Consider the following 20,355-nt stretch of genomic DNA (forward strand, 5'->3'; position numbering starts at 1 on the left):
GAAGAGCCCTGCAAACCTCTTGAAAATGACTGAACCAGTACTTGTTCAACAATCTGCACCCACTCTCCCACACAGACGAGTGGCTACTGAGCCAGTTTTTCCTTTTGCATTGTCACTGATGGAGCAGAACCGTTCTCTAAATTTTTTAGTTTTTTTTTTTCCTTGTGTGCCGCTTTTTGAACTCATCCAGTTTTCATACATAGAATCACAGATGAATGTGAATGAGGCTGGAATCAGGAGCACTTTTCAAAATAACAGTGAAACATTGAAATGGGGAACTCCACCTGTTTCCTTCATAAAGGTCACTTAATAGTCATAAAGAGAATTCAGACTGGGAAAACCGGCTCTTTCAGTTTCACAGTGTTTGCTTTGGAGAGTAAAACTTCAAGAACTAAATACTGACCTGGAACTGTAGCAGATTCTGGGTGCAGTGTAGCAAATTTAACCCATTCTAGCAGTGAGGATATCTTGGTCTCTTCTGCTTTGATTTTGGCTGTTCTTTGTTTTAAGTGTGTCCCTTTTGCAGTAAGATACCTCTGAAAAAAATAAATAAAATCACCTCACCACATGGTTAATTTCTGCAACTGTTCTGGGGCTTTGAGGCACATCACATGATCTTGTAGCGATCCGTGCCACAGTTAAACTACTTAAAAGGAGGTGCCAAATCCAGTGTAGATGGTCACTAATTTGCTTGTTGATACCAAAATCCAACTGCCTTCAATTAATTCCTAAAAACACTTGAGGTTGTTTTGACAGTAAAGTTGGTGACTTCCTTTTTTTTTTTTTTTCTCCTTCCCTTAGAGATGTTTTTCACCCCCTGACGCTGGGGGTGCAAAAGCAGCCTCACTGAAGAAGCAGAGAGCACACTGGTGCAAATTAAAAGCTTAATGTCTTTGAGTGTGTGTGTGTGTGTTTGCAGGAAGGGCAGCAGCAGTAAGAGCTGGCTACAGAACAGGAACTTATAGTCTCTTGGGGCTCTCATGGCTGTCTGAACGTTTGAAGGGGAGACCGCTCAGCGGAGGAAGCGCTAGAGAGCATCGACCTCTATCTCTGCTGTTTGTAGCCAGCTGGAGACCTGCTTTTAAAGCACAAGCTCTCTTTTTGCCTTTCAAGTGCAAGGTAAAAACACAAAGTCTGGAAGAGGCAAAAAAAAAAAAAAAAAGATTTATTTGCATATCCAAGCCTGCTACGGAACAAAGACTTTTTGCCTCATGCAGAGAATATAGAGAATATAGTAGTAGTTTTGTTCTGTAATGGGTGGTTGCAAGCGGCGTGATTTGTAGAGAAGATCAGTTTAGATGCAGAGTGGCTATGTTGCAGGCAGTAGGCGCTTTCATATTATGTCACAGATTTATTTTTGTTTATTGTTTTTTTACTGGATTTATGTGAGCAGCTCTAGTGTTTATGCAGCACAGATGGTTAGAAAACCTCTGTGAAACACACAAACCCAGAGGCAGAACACTGCAGAGCCACGTCTAGGACTTGGTGACATCGGCTTATAGTCACCTTAAATGAATGGCAGCAGGTGCCGGCTGCTCTCCAGGCCTACAGCCTGACCTGCAGGCTATTATCTGCTGCATTACAATGTGACTCTGTAATGTCAGCCAACAAGAGTGCTCAGACTAACTCCCCTGTCTCTTACTTTTTAACTGTAACGTTCTTTGCTGGCCCTCTGCACCCTCCACAGCGCAGTCACGCAGCGTGATTCACTTTACCTCAAGCCTAATGACCAGCTGTCCCCGTAGATTTCAAGAGCATCCATCATCTTCAGAGAAGCAGAGCAGGAAAAGAGGCATGAAAAATGAAGCAGACACACAGAGCCTTTAGTTAGTCATACACTTTGATGCCTGGGACAGTGAGGATTCTCAAAAAGTTTCAAAGTAAGAGAAAACAGCAGATTTTTTAAAAACATGTTGATCCGCTGTTGGATGAGTGAAGGGCTGACTTTTGCTGGGTGAGCAGCTCCTGCCTTAGGGCACTGTCTCTCAAAATCAAGTCAAGTTTCTGGAACAAAACAATCTAGTAAATCTGTTGTAAAGATAATGTAACATGGCAGCATTTTTCATTTCCTTAATGCTGTTTTATCCCCCTCACATGATTCTACATTATAATCTGATGCCCTGAACTGCCAGAGGCCAGCTTATCCTCCAAGTCCACCAGAGGTACCACGCAGCATCACCGCATCTTATCAGTGTATTTTACGTCTCCCTGTGCTTCTCAATCCGTCCAGCAGGAGCTAAAGGCTCTGCTTCTATCTGCGCTGTGATTGTCCTTGTCTATCTGGAGGTCGGTTACACCTCTGAGTCATACTGGCAAATTGTGCAGGGCCCTTAAAGTGTGTGATGTCAGCTCCCCCCTAATGCCAGTGAGCAAATCCATTTACACATTTAGGATGCTATTTTGAGCACTGGCCCAGAGACCAACAAGATGCATAACCGCTGGTGGGTCCATGGTATACAGGCAGAGCCAAAGTGTCAGGATCTGTGTTTGACAGCTTGTAGATCTTAATTCACAACCAGGACCTGCAGTGCAGATGAATTCCTCCTCTGAGTGGTCTGACCTCTGACTCTCTTTTATTCAGTTTGTTCACAACAACTGGGAGTTTCCAGGGACTTTCTGCTCACAACTAGCTGGATCTGAGTTCAAAAGGTGAAATGCTAATTTTTCTCTTCCAAAATGGGTGTTGTAAGAATCACAAGATGGAAGAAGATGATTTGTACTTTGATGAAAGGTTTTCAGATCCAGGTTTGACCCGGTCTTTAAATGAATTTTTTACTCGTTGTTGCGCTCTGGTGGAGTTGTGCAAAACTGAAACCTTCTTGTTTATTTGATCTGTGATTTTACAAAGCATAAGTAAGATTTTGAATACAAAGTGTAATCCTGATGAGTTTAAACAGTTTATTTCTAGATACATGCATGGTGTCAAACCTGCACTTCTGCTTCAGTGAGTGTTTTGAATACATTTTATTAGCAGGAGCCAGTGGGCTGGGAGATATGCAATAAGCAGGGCAACATAGAAAAACTCTCCAATTACATAAACATATGCTGGAGCTCAGTAGAGTCAAGCCTGCAAACACATTACAGACTTACTTAGAGGATATTAGTCCAGCACAAGTTTAACTCTTGAAGTCACTCTTTTGCATGAAGCAACAAATCACACTTGGTAGAGGATGTGTCCAGAATTCTGCAAATGTGATTTAAAAACATGTCATAATATTCAACATCTGTTTAAGAAATTAATTTGATTGCCTATTTTTGACATTTATTACCAAGGCAAATGAATAAATAAGAAGTATTAAACAGCACAATGTATTCATCCATAGTATTGATAACAATTTGTTAAAATAAACTGCAACAGTTAATATGCCAGGTACTGCACTTTGGGGTACTTGAGAATATAAAATACATAACACATTGTGAGTGAGCATAAGAAACTCTCTCAAAGTCAAAGCTTGAAAAGTATAAAATCTTCTTACCTCTAAGTGTCAGCACCTCAAAACTGTGCTGACAGTAGGTACCTCTCTGGAATAAAGACGCTTTGACACTTTTCACCTACCGTTATGTTGAACGGCAGCAGAGGTCGTGCCTCCACATGCACGCTGAGCTTCTAAACCCCCATCCCTTCGCGGCTTTTAAGCCCCACAGAGAACTCCCTGCTCATGGTCCCTCTGAGGGAACCATTGTAATTTTAAGAAGAGAGAAGAGACCTTAGCTGAAATTCAGACACTTGGATATCTCTAGTTTGCAGCATAAATGGACAAATTGTGGTTGCTGGGTTGAAAAACACTTGAGTCAAAGTTGCTCTGTTCCGAACATTGATATTTTGAAACCAACTTTATTTTATGTTTGTAAAATTATGTTTTGTAAGTACTTCTTTGGCTGTATCTATAATGTAAATGCCACCCTTCTATAAATGTCTCACACTGCTGCCAGTCAACCATAACCCCAGCTTCTGGTTTCGAGAAACAGACACAGGGGTTTTATATTCTACGAGGCATGATGAGGTGCAGCTGCTTCCTCTGACGTTGCCAACAGTGCTCCCACCTGCTCGCATATTTTGTACACAGATGATTTTAGCGGTTACTTTTAGCTTGATTTATGGATTTGCTGTGTTCCCAGCATAGAGCTTTCACCGATGGTGAGATTACCATTTAAACAGCTTCTTAAAGCAATATCCACAAATTTATGAAATTATTATACTGTAATACATATTAAAAATGCTAAGTAAAATATTATGTGGTACTTTTCTGGCATAAATGTTTTGCTCTGCCAGATTTCACCTCTAAGGTGCTGGAAACATTCCTCAGAGATTTTGGCTCATGTTGTCATCACAATGTTGCCGCAGATTTGTCAGCTGCACATCCATGAGTGGAACCTCCTGTTCCTAAAGGTGCTCTGTTGGACTGCAATCTGATGAATGGACGTGGACAACAATATTCAGGTAGGCTGTGGAGTTTAGCTGATGCTCAGTGGTACTAAGTGTGCCAAGAAAAAAGTTATCCGCGCCTACTTGGATGTATGTGAAAAGTAACTGACTCTTAAACACAATAACTGGTTGTGTCACTCTTGGCAGCAAGCACTGGTATTAAGTGTTTGTCATAACTGGCGATGAGTCTTTCACATCACTGTGGAGGAATTTTGGCCCACTCTTCTTTGCAGAATTGTTTTAATTCAGCCATATTGGAGGGTTTTTGAGCATGAATAGCCCGTTTAAGGTCATGCCAAAAAATCTCAATCAGATTGGAGTCCAGGCTTTGAGTAGGCCACTCCAAAACCTTCATTTTGTTGTTGTTTTACGCCATTCACAGGTGGACTTGCTGGTGTGCTTTGGATCATTGTCCGGCTGCATAACCCAAGTGTGCTTGAGCTTCAGGGCACGAATTGATGGCGAGACATTCTCCTTCAGGATTTCCTGGTAGAGAGGAGAATTCGTGGTTTCATCAGTTACAGCAAGACGTTCAGAGCCTGAAGCAGCAAAGACCACACTGCTACCACATCATCTTTTTACTGTTTGTATGATGTTCTTTTTATGAAATACTGTTGTAGTTTTAAGCCAGATGTAATGCCGCTCAAAAAGTTCAACTTTTGTCTCATCAGTCAATAGAATATTTTCCCCCAAATCTTGGGTATCATCAAGATGTTTTTTGGCAAATATGATATGAGCCTTTGTGTTCTTTTTTTGGTTAGCAGTGGTTTTTGCTTTGGAACTCTCTCATGGATGCCATTTTTGCCCAGTCTCTTTCTTATTGTTGAATCATGAACTCTAACCTTAGCTGAGGCAAGTGACGCCTGCAGTTCTTTACGTGTTGTTCTGGGTTCTTTGGTGACCTCCTGGATGATATTTCATCTTGGAATAAGTTTGGTACGTTGGTCACTCCTGAGAAGATTCTCCACTGTTTTCTCCATTTGTGGATCATGGCTCTCGCTGTGGTTTGCTGGAGTCGCAAAGCCTTAGAAATGGCTTTGTAACCCTTTCCAGGCTGATAGATGTTGCTGACTTTGTGACATGATGTATTGCTTTATGAGATCTTTTAGCCTACTTCACGTTGTCAAACAGTTTCTATTTAAGCTCTGGCAGTAATCAGGCCTTGGTGTGGCTAGTGAAATTGAACAAAGATTTTGGAGTGACCCAGTCAAAGTCCAGTCTTAAATCAGAGTGAGATGTTTTGGCGTGATCCTAAAATGGCCATTCACACTCTAAAACCGTCCAACAGTTCTGCAAAGAAGAGTGGGCCAAAATTCCTGCACAGTGATATGAAAGACCAGTTATCACAAATGCTTGATTGCAGTTCTTGCTGCCAAGTGTGGCACACCCAGTTATTAGATTAAAGGGCAGCTACTTTTTCCACACAGGGCCAAGTAAACTTTTCCCCCTTAAAAATTCTTAAAAAATGCATTTTTTTCAAAGCTGAATTTTGTATTTACTCAGGTTATTGTTATGTAATATTTAAAATTTGTTGGATCTGAATCATGTAATTGTGATAAATATGCCAAAAAGGAAAAAAAAAAAAAAAATCAGCAAGGAGGGTCAAGTACCTTTCCACAGCCATGTTTGCATGAGGTGTCCTTTTCACATATGTTTTGACATACCCACTGCATGAATAATGAAATCAGTGAGCTGATGGTCCCGTTTTAAAGGGCAATACATTTTTTAAGGTGGATGGGGGTGGGGGGGGTATCGATTTCCCCATTATAATGCGGTTTGTGCTATTGTCTGTCATTTCTTTTTTTGCACTTTAGCTCATTTCACATTTACTCACTAATAAGTTTCATTTTCACTCACTGTTTGCTTTGATGGCAACATGCTGCTCGATTAGGTGTAACCACCAAAACTGTTACAATCATTGGTTGAGTTTTCAGAACATTAACTCATTACCATGACCTTTTTGCACAGCATGGAATTTAAAGGACATCTTGTACATGTCTCTCACATATCAGCAACTTTACAAAAAAAAAAAAAAAGAAAACCATGTTATTTAACTCACCACAAATCACAATGATTCCTGTGATTGCAAAATCCCTGTTTTCAACACAACCCTATTTTATCTCATGACAAGGAGGTTAGTTTCAGCACACTGTTAAATGTTCAGCCTGCATTTCTATCGTTTTGATTCACGCTCACCGCTCTCACAACTTATTTTCAGGAGGTGATACGCCCGTGCTGTGTTCACAGCTTGCATCTGCTGTTCCCAAGAGGCCATAAATAAATAAATAAATAAAAAAATAAACTTAATGTTGGGACTTTAATCCCAGAAATTTCCACCCCTGCTGTCTATGGTATGTATGTTCAACTGAGCTTGATGGTGGCATCCTCTTTTAGCCCAACTGGTTCTTTGATGTGATTTTTGGATTGTGATATTCTTTTCTCATTTCGAATCCCAGACTTCTATATGTTTTAGTCTTCATCAGCAGAGCGTTTTTAGGCTGTCAACAGCTTGAGATTCTCCAAAATGCCCCACTTTCCTATTCCCACAGAAGGCAATCTGTGGCAGCAAAGGGACTAAATACGCTCCAATTACCAGCTGTCCAATTAACCCTCATTTTTTGTGCTTTTTCTTGTTCTTGTGGTAAAAACTGTTTGTGTTGAGTTTATATTGATGATGTTGGTTGCAGAAGTAGGACAGATAAATAAAAGGATGGTAAACACTTTGGCTGGGGGAAGCTGAACATCCACCGCAGATCATTTTTGCTGGCTCTGGCTTAGGAAAATAGTATTTATTATGCTGTTAGATAACCCAATGTATCATGGAGAAATTACACATTTCTTTGTGCTGTGCATGTCCTAGATGTCGATGTTGTTTCTCTGTGGTTTGCTGTCTGCTGTCGTTTTGTTTGTCATTATGTTTTCCCCCCGCAGCTCAGCGTAGTCCTGTGCTGTTTGAGAATGTGCCAGGCACAGCTGAGTGACAGTAGTGATAACATGCAGAGTGAATGTTAAGCTTCCTCTTTGTCACAGTGAGACCCTTCTCTCTCTCTCTAGCTCTCTCTCACACACACACACACACACACACACACACACACACACACACACACACACACACACACACACACACACACACACACACACACACACACACACACACACACACACACACACACAGAGCTAGAGCAAGCCAAATCCTAAACCTGCATCTTTGATGTGGCCACTGGCACTAATAAGATTTGTCGTCTTTTTGCACAGAATTACTACAGTCCTTGTCGACTTTGTGTATTTATATCCACATGCACGTGGACACATGTTTTATGGCTGCAGCCTGACTCACTGTAGTGTGGTGGACAACTCCCATCAGCAGTTCAGCTAATTACAAATGGTCTTTCAATATTGCAGTGCATATATCTGTGATAGTACAGCTTAGCTTTTATATTTATTTTTAAACAAGCAAATAGAACCAAAATATAGATCTTTTGACGTGTGTGTGTGTATCTGTGTGTGATTTAAGTGCTATATTAATGTATCCTTCCACCCTGAGGCTCTTGTTGGTGTCGATGGTATCTGTGATTGGAAAGGCAACAGGAAATTAATCCAAGAGATAACACCTTAGATTCTCAACTTTGAGGTTGAATCAACTCAAACAGCTGTAGGCTACAATTTCCAAGATATATACAGTACCAGTCATATAATATATATATATATATATATATATATATATATATATATATATATATATATATATATATATATATATATATATATATATATATATATATATATATATATATATGTGTGTATAAAGAAACAAACTGTCAGCTCTGCTTCAGTGTTTATTATCTGAATTTGAATATTTTTTTGGTAGAAATGAGGACAGAAGTGAGCATGCCACACAAAAAGACTAAAGCCTACAGAGTGAGCTGATACTTGTTAGGGCTGAGTGTGAGCTTTTAAAATCCGGCCCTCAGAGAGAGAAAGAGAGAAGAGGGCGAGGGAGAAAGAGATGAAGCGATGGAAAGCGGAGTCAGAGTAGCTTTGTAGCATTAGTAGCAGACAGAGAACCTGGCAACTGTAGATGTGCTACTTTACTACAGCCTCCTTACATAACACAAAAAGCATGAAGTGAGTAGCCAGAGGCATGCAAGCACAACTGATGAACTACCGGGCAGGGACTGCTCCTCTGATACCTGGAGGCACGAAAGCACAGGCCATTTGACAGGTCTAAAAATAAGGTGAGAAAAATGTGTTACAGAGTGCGAACAGGAACAATGGAAAAAGCTTTTTTTTTGTCTTTTCTCCCAACTCTCTGAAATATATTAGGAGACTGAAAGCACACCAAACCACTTTAGTTTGTCACAGCAGCCTGTTGTGATGCCTTCTATAGTACTTAAAGTGATTGCATAACTTTTGATTTATAGGAGGGGGCTTCTAATCTATTTCCACCCTCTAACAGCTCCCACACCACCTCTAAAATCCCCTCTCTGTCAACATGCTATCTCTCTCACTCATTTCCTGACTTTTGCAGTGATTTTTATCAGAGCTATGTGCATTACAGCACTTGGCTTAACTCAACTGGCCACCCAGCCTAATCTGCTCTCTGGCCTGAGCGCTAACAAGCTTAAAGCAAAACGGAGCAGCGGTCAGCAAGAAATATCAGCTAGTCATGGATATTTTCTTCCTGGAGTCGACCATTGGTACTATGATGTGCTTATGAAATGTAAATATAGAGGGCTTATGTATTATATTTCTCCTGTTGTACCAGACATGCTGCTAAGAGTTATCTGTAGATATCAGGTGGAGCAGTACATTGTGAAAGTTATGAGTAGGGCAACAGAGGCTGAAGGGAGAACATGATATCTCTGCCTTCTTAAAGTAATTTAAGAATCCAATTTCTGAAATCTACACTTACTGATAAGATTTTTTTCCCTACTTCAGCAAAGCTGAAGCATTGAAAACGGCTCCTTTTGTGCAGATCTAATTGGTTTTTATTGTATCTACCCTGGTTCATTTGCTTGTATCATCTGTAGCAATTTGGATTCTTCTTGTCTGAGCTGTTAAAGCTGGCTGGAAACCACAGTAAAAGAGAAGCATAACCCCAGAGCTTTCTAATCCACCCACAATCCTCTGCTCTGCTTCAATCTGCATACGATGTGGGAGGCTATTGTGTGAACTCACTGATCTAATGCCACATTAAATATGGGAAGTGCATGCACACACCTCACACACATTCCCACTTATCATTTGCTAAAGGTACCTGAACTGTAATCAAGGCCTAAAGTGAAGAGTACAGATAGAGGTGTTTAACTTATTTTCACTGCCTGTAGCTGATCTGCATTTAAATGTTTCTTGACAAACAGGAAATCAGAAGCTTTTGTTAGTGCTTATGTGAGGCCAGAGGCTGAGGATACTCTGGGGATGCTGATGTGCTATAATTTGGTTTGGGGACAATATTTGCTTGCTTGTATTTGCATGCTTATCTCAATAAGCATAAATAAATGCCATGGAAAGCTCAGAAGAGCCTTTATAAGCAACCGCTGCCTCCAGCTATTTACAAGCTCTGTTGATGTCCAATTTTGAATGTGCAATTTTATGTCACACTTGACCTCACACATTTGAATATGAGCCAGAAAAATGCTGAGAGGGCAGACGTGTCCTTTATCCTTTGACCTGTTTATTTTCCTGTGCAAAGCATATGGATGATTTCTAATTTACTGCTCAGTATCACTTTAACCAAGCTCCCATAATCCCTGCTGACAAATTTGCAAAAATGCATATGTATATTATATATATATATATATATATATATATATATATATATATATATATATATATATATATATATATATATATATATATATATATATATATATATATATATATATATATATATATATATATATATATCCAAGTTATTTTTGTCTTGGCTAAGAAGTTGCAGGGAGTGACATCACATCTGCAGCTGATTCCCTGTAAGAGAAGCACAAGCTTAAAAAGATGCATCAGTCTCCTCATAATAATCTCCATTTAGCGCATGAGCTTTTACCATGATTCATTTGCAGTTTTATGTACTGAATCTATATATTTTTGTTTTGCCTGCTGGTGTTAAGTAGTTTAAAGTCTCTCACTCTTTGGGTGACCCCCCCCCACCCCTTCTTTTATAGTAAAGGTGGAAATGAGCCACAGCAGAGAGACTCAGTAATCCTGCCCTCTATGCCTTCCAGCCACATACTCCTTATTTACTCCTGACAGCTTCAAATTGAAACTGTGATCACATTTTCCACACCGCTCCTCAGCAATGCTCACTTTTCAAGCCGACTGGCTTTACACAAGGGAAAGGAGTTTTTTCTTCTTTTTTTCTCTCGCTGCCTTCCCCTCCTGATATCTTTCTTTTGCTCTGGCTTGCTTGCTGCCTGCAGGGCTCATCAATAGCTGACCCTGACATTGTTTTATTTTCTGCGAGTCATCCAGCCTCCTCTCTCTTGGTGGACTGGACAGTCCATTTGTTAAGACTGAAGACAAAACAAACACAGTGGACTTGAGATTGGATTAGGAGAGAAGAGGTGGATTAATCACGGCCGGTGTGTTTCTTTGTGTGACGGCTACAGACAGTTTTGTCATTACCTTCTGATAAGATTGGCGCAAAGGCTTCTCCCTGCTGAATAAAGTCTGTTTGTCGAACTCTCTCTGAAAAAAAAAAAAATCCTGTCTGTACATTTCAGGTGATGGAGAGTAGACCAATATTGTCTTCCAGGAAGAAGCTAATTAAAAGATTTATGCAAGTTATTGTAGAAGTATTTGGCAAAAATCCACACTCACATCCCCTCAGTGCGACCTTTTAAATTAAATTTTACTGGCACAGCTGCATAATTTAACTTTGCAAAAGCAGGTACTGTAAGACACCAGTGCTGACAGTTAGAGTGGATAATACATTAAATCTATAGACTGGAACAGATGGCTCTGTCTGAACACATGCAGTAACAAACAAACAAACACAAACACACACACACACACACACACACACACACACACACACACACACACACACACACACACACACACACACACACACACACACACACACACACACACATTTAAATCGCACACTAGCATCTCAATCTAAAAGGAGCTAAAAAGTAATCAATACATCGCTGGCTTTTGTTTACTCACTGTTAAATTTACAACAGATTGCCTTCACACACACACACACACACACACACACACACACACACACACACACACACACACACACACACACACACACCTAAATGTCACCAGCGTCTGTTCATGTCCTTGCTCTTACAGGGATAACAGAAAACCCACCCGTAGCCTGGAGCTAGAAAGCCTATACACAGGGTGTTTGTGACAGTCCGGCACTTTGTTTGAGCGCTGGCTTTGTGCCCAGACTTGGTGTGCCGTGATGTTGTGGGCAGCAGATTGAGAGCTTGGCTGGACTTCATATTGCTCATTAGCTGCCCCAGTGGCACACAGGCCACCAAGCGAGGATGAACATGGGGACCTATGCTCAGGCCCAAGATTTCTCTCCTGTATATACACTCAGCATGTCCCCATGTGTCATTGTGAAAGTGTCCTTAAAAAGATGCTGACGTTAACCCTGATCTTTGACCTTCCAGGGTGCGCATACAGTAGGGGAGGCTTTTGTTTCACTTCCTAAAAGCATATCTCATCATAATATAAAACGCCTGGTACTGACCCAAAATTGACATCAATAAATCTAATATGCTCCTTTATCTGCTGCTGTTAAGTGAACATTAAGAAATGATTCTTTTAGAAAAGCAGATGGCAGTGCTAATTTTTCAGCAGTGTGCCAGAGAACCTGCCAAAGCTAATGTAATATCATAAATGTAGAGACATAGTTTAAACAAAAGGAACATTAAAGAATGAAAATAAAATCCGAATTAAAGCAAGCAATTTGTCTTTGTAAAATGAGATGGTGGATGTACTATCTGGAAATAACATGTCTCTGATAAGCTCAGTGTGAATGATTTGGGTCTAAGAAAAATAAATCGATTTAACATCTCTTTTTTTTTTTTGACAGTCAGTCCGATGGACAGAGTCTGCTGGGGTTAGAGATGGCGGGTGTAATTACAATGCGTATTCATCCGCAGAGGTGGAGTGTAAATCTCTCGCGGAAGGCCTGTGTGTCTTTTGTATCAGTAGGAGCAGATGGTGCAAATAACAATACTGCAGAGATTTATTTTTTTTAAATTTACATTTACATCTCAATTTCAAATCAGAAAACAGAAAAAAACAAAACAAAACTGGGGCTGCCAGGTCAGATTTATAGGAACTGTATGGAGCCTCAATAGGAAAACAAACATAGCCAACACTTAATTTGCATTCAGTGTTTCTCCCACTAACTGCAACCTTTAATATTCAATCACTGTAGGCAGCAAGCTTTCTACTTAAAGGTGGGGGCTTTTGTTGCTGCAGGCAAGATAATTATTGTTTTGTGCATTCACTGCAAAATGCACATGTCAAATAAAAAAAAAAAGAAGCAATTAATAGTGATACTATACCACATTTAAACGCAATAAGCATATTGTTGTCATTTCCCCTGTGTATATGTAACACATCAATCACTCGAAGCAACTGAGCTTTGTGGATCCAAGTAGTAGTAGCTGTCCCCCAATCCATAATGTGCCTAAACAATTCTCCTCACCCCATGCTTCTCATTTCTGAGATCTCTGATTCCTTTCCTTGCCTCCCTGTCTTGCATTGTATTCCCCCTCAGCAGAGATGATAGTGAAGGAGGTGAAGAAGGGACATAAGGCGGGAGGACTCAGGCAAAAAACAAAGTAATACTCATTTGTTGAGTCCTTCTCTCATCATGGTTTGGTGTGTTTGGTGGTGCCATAGGTGGTGCCATAACGCTTGTGTAACATGACGGGTTCAAAGCACTACCCTTTTCATTAGAAAACAAAACAGAACAAAAAAGAAAACCCCAAAACCATTTTGTTACATTTTATCTAGAATGAATGCTGATTTTATACTTTAAAAATACCTGTGCATCCATTATCATAGCTTCCTCTCTCCTCATCCCTCTGTCCTTCTGATGCAGGAGGAGAGGAACTGAGACATCCTTTAAGGAGGCAGACGAGACTGATTTTTCAGGTCACAGACAGGAGGATGGAGGACATGGAAGGCGAGGAGGCAGAAAATACAGACATGAGAAAAACCCAAGGAATGTCGTTAAGGGAAGTTCCCTCAACAAATTGGCTTCTTTCAGAACACCAAGGCTGACATCACCTATACTTTGCTACCATAGCAACATGAACACCTTGGATACCTGTTTTGCTACTGTTGAAATTTTACACTAGCTTAATCTAATAAAATATTGAATATACACTGAAGCAAAAACTGATAAGATTACAGAACATTTGCAGAAATGTATGTAAATTCTACATCATAATAAAAGTGATTTAATTAAAGGATGCTACATTACACAACGGATGTACACTGTCATTCCTCAAGAGAACAATTGTCTATATTATAAACTATTATGTAATCTTAAGTAGATTATGTATCAAACATTGTGCAATAATCATTAATAGAAATCTACTGGAGAATTCCACAAAAGCAAAAATAAATAAATAAAATAATGGCAGAAATGTAAGTTTTAAAACCTTTTAAACCACCAAACCTTATTCTGGGGAAATGCCAACATGCCTTTGAAATACCTTTTATTGGACATGAGTGCTGATTCAATACATGCAGATTTTATGTCTTGATGACCAATGAAATTAGATTACATAACGCTTTATTGTAGCAGCTCAAATAAGTGTTCCAAGGCATTTTAACACGGCTGCAAAGAGGAAAAAATCTGGCTAAAATCTTTTGCTTTTAATTTGATCTACGATATCACACCTTTGCAGTGATCTGAGCCAATTTTGATACACATAAATGCCTCCACTGTCTACTCACACTTGTGTGTGTATTTGTGTGTTTGTGAGGTGTGTGTGCGTGTGCGTATCTGTGTGTGGGTGAGAAAGGGATGAGAGCGCAACAAGGATGATGATGACCTCGAGCTGCCAGTCTGTCACGGCACTGGACAAATGTTTTGTGACATCTTACAATTAAGTATAAGTCAGTGCGCTCTTTACTCAGGCTGTTTAATCTGTTGCTTCTCCGGCCTTAATGTTCCTGTGGCTACTGCATGTTCCGTCGACCCTCTCTGCTGCAGCTGCCCTCTTTACTCACTCACATTTTTGCAGACCTCAGCTTTATTCAGGCACAGATCTGTGACTGATTTTCATCTGCACCGTCCTTTGCTGCCTCAGCTTGTTCTGTGCTAAAAGCTTTCATTTGATGGATGATCTCAGCTGTTGCGCGCTATCCTTGAGCCGCCACCAAGTTCTGTGTACTGTTTAATTTCATTTATGTTACTGTCACCTGTAACAGTAGAGCCTTTCATCTGCGTTTTTGTCTTCAGAATGATAAAATATTTTATACCCGGTGACTCCCTCCTTTCTCACATTGCAGTATTCTTATTCCCTTGTTGTCTCTCTCTCTCTCTCTCACACACACACACACACACACACACACACACACACACACACACACACACACACACACACACACACACACACACACACACACACCTCTACCCACATATCCGTAAAATTAAACATTAATTTAACTTTATGACTGCACTATAAATAATTACTGTGATTTAATTAGCTAACCTAGCAGGGGAATTTGAACTCATCTGCAGGGTTTGGTTTAGCCCTGATTTAATTAATGAATTCATTCACAGCCTGAGTCGGAGTCATATACTATGAGCAACATTCACACACACACACATACACAGACCTGCTACTTTCTTTTTGCCAGGCAACAATCAATTATTTAACACTTCATTGAAGCTGCCTGCATGGCTCTGAATCTGTCAAGCTCAACTCCCTGTCTCACAGCCAACTACACAGACTCCTGCACTTACGCAGAAAAACATAAATATAATATTTGCATGTCTGCATTTAATGAGAAATCTGCCACTAAGTTGTTCTTCTCTCCCTGCTGTTGCTGTGGGTGTTTATGTGCCCTGTTTGTCCCTGACACTGGCAGAAAGCTGCTGTTTTTTTTTCTCCTCCATGTGAAGCAGTGATGTGTGCACAGTTGGGGAGCTGTTTCATGGCTTTTTTTGGAGGCACTGACCCTCAACACTAAAAGGCTAGGGTCTCTTAAGTTCAGAGCTAACTTCTTGCTGGAACAGGATTGACTCTGACCCAGAAGCGCGCAGCCTGCAGTCAGTTCCAGTTCACTATTTTTGTGCGTTTATCATAGTAACAAAACAAAATGTAAGGAGGTCAGATTTCATCCTTGAAGGGTTGTCACAAACTGGGTTAGGCAGATGTCTCATGAAGACAGATGTCTTGCAAACACTGCATAGATTGATATTTGACCCTGACTTTGAATATTCTGTGACCCAATTTAAATACAGTGGAATCTCCAACACTACCATAAATACTCTGCTCAAGAAAAAGTAAAGTAAAGCTTTTTAATCAAAGCATAGCATCAAGTCAGTTAAACTTCTGGGTTATTGATCTGGTCAGTTATTAAGTAGCAGAGGGGATTGTTAATCAGTTTCAGCTGCTTTGGTGTTAATGAAATTATCAACAGGTGCACTAGAGGGATAACAATGGGACAACCCCCAAAACAAGGACGCTTTTACAGGTGGAGGCCACTGACATTTTTTCTATTTTCACTAGTTTTTGCATTTGGCTAGGGTCAGTGTCAGTACTGGTAGCATGAAGTGATACCTGGACTGTACAGAAGTTGCACAGGTAGTCCAACTCCAGGATGGCACAGCAATACATGCCATTGCCAGAAGGTTTGCTGTGTCTCCCAGCACAGTCTCAAGAACATGGAGGAGATTCCTGGAGACAGGACAGGGCCCTACAAAATGACAACAGGCCACTGGTATGAATGTCTCTGATCAAACAATCAGAACCAAACTTCATGAAGGTGGCTGAGGGTCTGACATCCTCTACTGGGCCCTGTAATCACTGCCTGGCTCCATGATATTTGCCATAGAATAACAGAATTGGCAGGTCCACCTGCTCCCATCTGTGCTTTTTACAGATGGGAGCAGGTTCACCCTGAGCACATGTGACAGACATGACAGGGTCTGGAGAAGCCGTGGAGAACGTTGTGCTGCCTGAAACATCGTTCAGCATGACCGGTTTGGTGGTGGGTCAGTGATGGTCTGGGGAGGCATATTCATGGAGGGATGCACAGACCTCAGCAGGATAGGTATATCAATACACTCAACCTCTACATGTACAGGTTTCTAATATAGAGATCATTTGTTTTGATTTTGTTTTTTGCAGTATTTTCTTCGTATAACTTTTTCTTTCTTGGACTGTTTCTTTTCTTTTCTTCTTTACAGATAACATTTCTCTTTGGGGAATAAAAATTCTTCCTTCACCTTACTTTACCTTGTTTAGCACTCTATAAGAGGTTTCTGTGAAACCTGCAGTAGTGAAACTTGCCTTCATTTGCTTGGGATCAATTTCAGCCTTGAATGGGAATTTAAGATTACACAGCCCCCCCCTTCCCGCCCATCAGCAGAAGCTAAAGTTTTAAATCCTGCTTTGAAATGATCAGCTCTCAAGCACACAGATGTAATAAGAGGTTTTTAATTAAAAAGAAAAAAAAAATCTGTGTCTCAGGCCTGGGCCTCATTAAAGATCTCGATTTATCTCCATCAAACTTTTTAAATAGAATCGAATTAAATAAGCTTTATTGTCTGAGGCATGAAAATTATCTTTGTTCTCACCCAGGACAATGCAAAGATTTTCAGACAAGATAAAAAGATTGTGCTTAAACACACCACATTTAATAACAAAAGGTTTTTCTTTACCATCACCCCAAAGACAGAAACTCAAATTCATGGTGGAGTTTCATGTGATTAATAATTAACAGGGCTTTCCTGTCTCAACCCAGAGCTGCACTGTAAAGGTCATTTGGTGGCCCACTATCTTCCCTGCTGTCAGCTTTTTTCTTTTCACCAAAGTCAAGTAACCATGCTGAGATATTAAAATCAAGGACGCTCTCTCTCGGGCTGCATACACTTTTTCCTCACATGCTTTAAGTTTCTGAATTCAGTGCAGTCCCTGGCTTGCTTTCCTACATTTTAAATCTGTATTGTTTATGAAACTCATTTTATCATCTGTGTGTGCTTATAAATATTTCAAATAGTTGACAGTTTCCAGATTTTGCTCCCACAGTATCAGGGATAAGAATGCCTGCCTTATAATGAGCTTATCTTAGAAAACACATTTATAAACTTGTTGTACTGAGGCAATTAAGACCATAATTCCAACTTAGAAATCATGTCATCATTATATTTAATTAAATAGATGGAAGTTACTGATGTGAAATGAATAGTGTGGGGGGAATCAAAACCCTGCAGGGGTTTCTGTGTTTAAAACAACCTCGTCAGAGTACTTCTTTAATGTGGACTCTTTTGTGGGAGGTCAGTTAAAAAGGATCCTTGACCCATTGCACTGGACCACAACACCTACATCCAGAAGCTGCTGTAGGAGTCCATGAATGTGCATCAGATTACCCAAATTAAAATGATCTATAATACATCTACACACAGTGTTTGTCTTTTGTAGGTGGCTAATGCATAAACCTTAATCTACGTTTAGAGCTTCCATTCCCCACTTTTTTTGGCTCAATATAAAGTTCTGATTGTTATAACCTCTACCTCTGAATGCTTTTCTTCCATTTTGAACTGCATTTTACATTTTACAAAGATTGTAGTTCTGCCCAGCAATCCCTGCGGTGGGAAACAACCTCCTCCTTAATATAATTTATTAGACAGAACACTAAAATCAAAGGAAAACTGTCCTGGCACTAGAGTAGCTAATGCATAACAGCTAAGGGCGAAAACAATCCAGTGTCCCTCTTGTAAAAGAGACCGAACACACAGTCTAAAGCCAGGGTTAGCTGTGCTGCAGGTCTGCTACCCTCTCTTGTATGCTGACAACTTCCACAGGTATCAGCAGCATCACCCCGCTTCAGCAAGCCAACTCTGCCTTCAGGCCCTGGCTTGCACAGAGAAATGGGAAAATGTGACCAGCTCACAGAAACACAAAAGAGTGTCTATTATTAAAGTATTGATTTTAGTCTAAAGTCTGGACTGTATAACATGCCTGCACAGAGAAACAGGAAAATGTGACAACACTGTTTTGCAGCATGGGGTACAAGATGACCAGAGTGGAAGCACAATCAGCTAGACCTGCTTTCAGTGAATCCAGCCAAAGCCAATGGATCACAGCAATTGTGAAAACCAGCTTGCAGTGTGTGTATTCAGTGTGTAGGTGATACAAATCAACCCGTTACAGTTAGTGCATTTAAAAATATATATGTTAGTCTTTCCAGTATTGTATTAAATGATTCGTGTAAAAACAAAAGCCTGTGGTCATAGTTCTGTATCTGAAACGATCCATCCAAGTTTGAGAGAATTTCGTTCCTGTCTTAAGTGAAACTTTTTAATAAAGAAAAGCTGGTCTTCAGTGAAGTGTAGCAGGGACTGACTGACCTCAAACTTCCAGCAACAAAATTGGTAAGCATAAAGTAACTGGCCAGAAGTTTAGTTCTGACACAAAGGATCTTTGAACACATATAATGTTAAATCTCCTCAGTAATTCACACAAGCTTGGACCCCTTACAAAAGGGATGATGTGTATCATGGGGTTTGTCCTGATATAATACACTTTTTAAAGGAAAAGAAGTTGCACTGAAGATATTCTGCCAGCTTTTCTAATTGTTTTAAAAAATAAATATGCTGTATTTTGTACTGATTGCATTGTTTTGCAAGAAGGTGGAATTTTCAAACCAAAAAAAAATAGAAATCACTTGCAATGATGTGTCTTTATAAAACCTTTGCACAAGCTCTTATAATGAAGCCCAGCTGCTGATATTTCCTGACCCATCAAAACTCTGCTTTAAAAGCTCCTCCAGAGGTCAAAAAACTCCCCAGGGTTCCTTTTAAGATGATCTTTTACTGCACAGAAAGTGAAGGAAGAAGAAATCTCTCCTTAATCACTGGTTATTCTCAGTGGAGGCACTTAAGCTGCATACCTTTCCACTTCTGACTGCAATACTTTGCAAAGCAATCTGACATAATACAAGAAGTCAGAAGCTGCTTGAGGCCCACAGTCACTGCAGTCCCTGATTCCTGCTCGGATAAACACTGCTGTGCAATAAGAAACTGTGTAATCATGCACACACACACACACACACACACACACACACACACACACACACACACACACACACACACACACACACACACACACACACACACACACACACACACACATTCTCACTTGTCTCTGTTTTTACTTGAGCAAATATGGTCTCCTGCCCACATCCAAAAGGAATTTCTGTGTGTGTGTTGGTAGTCTCCAGAGTTCCTCCAAGCTGTCTCCTCTTCCTCCTTGCTGCTTCCCTCTGAGTCCCCATGGGTGCTGTTTATTCTCTTGTAGTCTGTCTCGACTTTATTTACTCCTCCATCCTTCACTCACTCCCCAAAGGTCAGCCTTTAGGGAGAAGCAAATGCCTCCTATGTGCCTTGTCCTCTCTCTGCTCACACGTTTGTTCCCTTTGGGTTTTCCGGCTCTCTGTAGACCTTCATCTCTCCATCCTTTCCCATTCTTCTCTCCTGTCAAGAGAGCCACCAATAATCCAGTGTTATACCTTCTCTCCATTACTTTATTTTTCTTACTGCTTCAGCTGAGCTCTGGTGAGTCACCAACCTTTGTCCAAGCCTGCGGTTGTGGGACTGTCCAGCCTACGCACACACAAACACTGTAGCATCAGCATATTACTCATCCTGCCTCTGCCTGGCTACAGCAAATCCTTACTCCTGTTCATCACATGAAATTATAAAGAAG

The sequence above is a fragment of the Archocentrus centrarchus genome, chromosome 4, assembly GCF_007364275.1.
Source record: "Archocentrus centrarchus isolate MPI-CPG fArcCen1 chromosome 4, fArcCen1, whole genome shotgun sequence".
Lineage (NCBI taxonomy): Eukaryota > Metazoa > Chordata > Actinopteri > Cichliformes > Cichlidae > Archocentrus > Archocentrus centrarchus.